This window comes from Agrilus planipennis, unplaced genomic scaffold, assembly GCF_000699045.2.
Source record: "Agrilus planipennis isolate EAB-ADULT unplaced genomic scaffold, Apla_2.0 scaffold149, whole genome shotgun sequence".
Lineage (NCBI taxonomy): Eukaryota > Metazoa > Arthropoda > Insecta > Coleoptera > Buprestidae > Agrilus > Agrilus planipennis.
The window spans coordinates 177335-181855 of NW_020438906.1; the positions used below are offsets into that span (position 1 = coordinate 177335).

Genomic DNA, 4521 nt, shown 5'->3' on the forward strand with positions numbered 1-4521 from the left:
GAAAAACTATTTTCTATTTTTATTATTTATTATTTTATTTTCAAAGCAGGTCTTTGTCTCATCTGTGAATAACTTATATTCCAGAACATTCGTAATTCAATTTAGATCTAGAATCATTATCTTCTTTAATGTTTCCTTTTTCAAGTTTTCACTATCTCTTTCGCTCTTGTATTCAGTTATTTTTGAAGTTGTGATCAGGCGATGGCAACAAAAACACATAAATTCAGTTCTGTAAAACGGGGATGAAAGTAGTTACGCGATTGGTTAAATTACGAAACTTTTGCCGCGAAATCGAATTTGATGCTTCTGATTGGCGTTTTATACGCGTCATCAGTGCTTCATGCAGTAGTTTTCGTAAATTCGTGGCAAGCTTGAAAGGCGTTCGGATCATTACAAGTTAATAGTTATTTGTAGCGGTGGGATATTTTTTGGCGTCTGGGCTAATTTTTTCGCAGAATTAGTTTTATTTATTCTACGTGTAATACCCTGAAAGTTTAGAGTGATTGATTCATACTATATTATTATTCTTCGCAGTTGTCCACAGCATAAATTAAATTGACAAAATTGTTAAAGGTATGTCTTGAAATAGACGTCACGTCGCCATTTTAAAATTTTGTCATTTTATTCCTTTTTGACGGTGGCTTTTGGTTACGTATTTTTGTTTTATTTTATATTTCAATTATTTAATACGAGTGTTTATTTCTTTTTTTGTTCATTTCCTGTATATATTTTGACTTAATTTGAGAGTCGGAAGAAAAGGTATAAGGATTAAATATTTAAATTTTCCGCGTAACGGATGTCTATTTTGATATAATTATTATATGCATCTATGACACATCTTATCTTGAAAGAGGAACCACGCCACATCGCCATTTTAAAAGTAGAAATTTTACTATTTTACTTGCTTTTTTGTATGTTTTTATTCAATTTCATTACCTATTTACTCCATACAATAGTCAATTCGTTTTTCTCTATTTTTACAGATTGAAGATAAACTGGTGTGGAGATTGAAATTAATTTTGATGCTACTGAAAAAACAAGTTGTCTCCTTTCTATGGTGTTTTATTTGTTAACTTTCAATTTTGAAAGCTCCTATATTTAATTGATTGAGGTGGGCATACATGCTATATTATATATGTAGTTAGTAAGATTAACAGAGAAAAGGGTTTGGCAATACTTTAACAATGTATCATTGCTTACTTACACATAAATTAATTATATCTGAATACTTTTTCATAGATTTTATTTTACAGGAACATTAGAAGAACTCGAGATACCATTATATTATGGAGCATTGGTTGTATTAGTCCACATTTGCCCCAGAAAGTAGCTGTACCTATGGTCTTAAGAAAAGCATGAAAGTGCCTTTTTTTCCATTGGGAATGGAGATAGTGTGATAAAGAAATGAACTGGTATGTAACAGTATCAATTGAAAATAGTAAATGAGGTCCCAGAAACTTCTATTTCTGAAGACAATTATAACTTGCTTCAATAAAAAACTTTTGAATACAACAGCAGAATTAATGTGGAACATATCTTTTCATAAGTGTGAATGTTACTGATTTACTTGTTTTAAAAGTGGTAGTTAGTTACTGTTTTTTTCCCCTTTTTTTTTATAGATTGTCTGACAAGCGAGAAGGAATTAACTTTGGTGCTACTTAAACAACCGTCGCTTTTGATGCCTTCATCTTGCAACATTAAGTATGCAATTAATTTTGGCCCTGAAAATGGAAATCAATTTGGAAAGCAGTGAAACAACAAATTGTCTGCAGTGGCGCTCCTCCTAGATTTGCTCATCATACTGGTAGCCCCTTACAATAAATTATGGTAAGAATACATGACAATATTAATTGCTGTTTATTAATCTGTAATGGCATTTGTTTTAACAATTATCTATTGTCTACAGTATAAATTGACATTTTGGCGTATGTATAATATTTCTTTTAAATATCTATTGTTCACAACTATNAGTGTTTATTTCTTTTTTTGTTCATTTCCTGTATATATTTTGACTTAATTTGAGAGTCGGAAGAAAAGGTATAAGGATTAAATATTTAAATTTTCCGCGTAACGGATGTCTATTTTGATATAATTATTATATGCATCTATGACACATCTTATCTTGAAAGAGGAACCACGCCACATCGCCATTTTAAAAGTAGAAATTTTACTATTTTACTTGCTTTTTTGTATGTTTTTATTCAATTTCATTACCTATTTACTCCATACAATAGTCAATTCGTTTTTCTCTATTTTTACAGATTGAAGATAAACTGGTGTGGAGATTGAAATTAATTTTGATGCTACTGAAAAAACAAGTTGTCTCCTTTCTATGGTGTTTTATTTGTTAACTTTCAATTTTGAAAGCTCCTATATTTAATTGATTGAGGTGGGCATACATGCTATATTATATATGTAGTTAGTAAGATTAACAGAGAAAAGGGTTTGGCAATACTTTAACAATGTATCATTGCTTACTTACACATAAATTAATTATATCTGAATACTTTTTCATAGAATTTATTCTACAAGAACATTAGAAGAACTCAAGATACCATTAACTTATGGAGCACTGGTTGTATTAGTCCTCATTTGCTATAGAAAGTAGCTGTACCTATGGTCCTAAGGAAAGCATGAAAGTGCCTTTTTTGCATTGGGAGAGGAGACATAAGACATTTATAACTTGCTTCAGTAAACAACTTTTAAACTGAACAGTAGGATTAATGTGGAACTGATCTTTTTATCAGTGTGAATGTTGCTAATTTACTTGTTTTAAAAGTGGTAATTAATAAACCTTTTTCTTGCGTGGTTCTATAGCTCACCAATAACTGAGAAGGAATTAATTCTGGTGATATTAAAACAACCGACGCTTTTGATGTGTTCACCTTGCAGCATTAAGTACTTAATTTTGGTTTTGAGAATAGGAGACAATTGTACATTAATTCGGAAGCTACTGGAAGGGCAAATTATCTTCAGTGGTTTGTAGATTTGGTTTGCCCATCGTACTGGTAGACTTTAGAATGCTACTTTCTACAATTCATTCAGGTGAGGATACATGACTTCATTAATATTAATTGATCTTTATTAATTTACCATGGAAATTCTGTTAACAGTTATCTATTGTCAACAGTATGAATTGAGGTTATTCTGCATCTGTACCTCTTAACCATCCACGTCTACTAATGGACGGCCTTACCGGTCAGAATTGTGGTACAACGAAAGTTTCGGACAATATCGATATATCGATCTCTCTCACGATAGTGCGTAAGGTGACATGAAAGAGATAGCATTAGTCCAAAACTATACGCCATCTCCCTCACTTTTCGAGCCAAGAAACTATTACAACGACATACGGCTAAGGCACGTCCATTAACTATGCTCTTAACAATTATTTTCCACAGAATATATTGATATTTGCATAGACGTATATTAGTAAACGTCGATGGATGTTTGTCATTGATCTATGGATTTCTTTTTAACCTTTATCTATTATTCGCATAATAAATTGATGTCGTGTTATTTGACATTTATCTATGTCGGGATCTATGGTTGTGATATAAAATGGCGTAAAAATAACGCTTGTCATTTTATGATTCAGCTGTTTTACTTGCTTTTTTGGTGCGTTTTTCGTTGTGTTTAATGTGTTTCTTAATTAGTAGGATAATTAATAAGTCTTTTTGTCCTTTCCTACAGGTTATCCAACAAAAGAGAGAATTAAAGTTCAGGTTGAATACCAATGGCTAGATGGGTGTGGTCTTTCGTGGAGTTTATTCTTTGCTGTTTTGTCCTCATCTTGCAATATTATGCAGTCAATTTTCAACCGACGAGTGAGAGCAACTGGAGATTTATTGGAATTCCAGTGAAACAACAAATTTTCTGCTATGGTATTTCTCCTGAAGTTGGTTTGCTTTTCACACCTGCAAACTTTGAAACATTACGTTCTACAGTTAATTAAGGTGAGAATACTTGATATAATTAATTTTAATTGCTCTTTATTAATCTGTTACCACCGTGTTTGTTTCAGATCGACGTTGAAGAAGACATAGATGACCCCATACTTAAAATAGTTCTTTATCTTGCATGCTCTATCTAGTAGAATTCATTAAGTCCATTTTATTCAAGTTAATTTTTTATTTTGCATGTTTTTTTGTAGTTAATTTGAGTTAGTTTTTATTTTGCATTCTTATTTTTGTTCATTTTATTTGAAGTAATTGTTGATTGTAGATGTTTTTATTTTTTTGTAATAGTAGTAGTGTAGTAATAGAAATAACAAGTTTAATAGTTGTAGTATAGTCTAATCTTGCTTACCTCTTCGCTTAGCTTACTGCATATTCTTCCTATTTTGCTTTGCATTTACCCTACGAGTTCTACATGATTCAACGTTTCGTTATCGTGTGTGTTTCTTCTCACCCTTGTGGAATTAGGGAGGGCCTCCCCGAACGACTTCCCTTGGGCTTAGCTATTTAGTTGATCTTAAAAGTGTCTTATACACTTTTCGCGAGTCTACTCTAGCGTTACTTC

At 31.6% G+C, this 4521-nt stretch overlaps 1 long non-coding RNA gene across 4 annotated transcripts in view; it reads left to right on the top strand.

Annotated features, from left to right (window-relative positions):
* Positions 1 to 3900, top strand: part of LOC108736401 — a 9680-nt gene extending 5780 nt beyond the window's left edge. For 2 of the 4 annotated variants that reach the window (XR_003230906.1, XR_003230907.1), the window contains 2 exons: positions 2518 to 3045; positions 3694 to 3900. This is a non-coding gene — a long non-coding RNA (uncharacterized LOC108736401). Of the gene's footprint in view, positions 1 to 2517; positions 3046 to 3113; positions 3267 to 3693 lie in introns of those variants that run through there. The other 2 variants (XR_001937716.2, XR_001937718.2) reach the window with 2 other exon arrangements.
* The last annotated feature ends 621 nt before the right edge of the window (positions 3901 to 4521 follow it).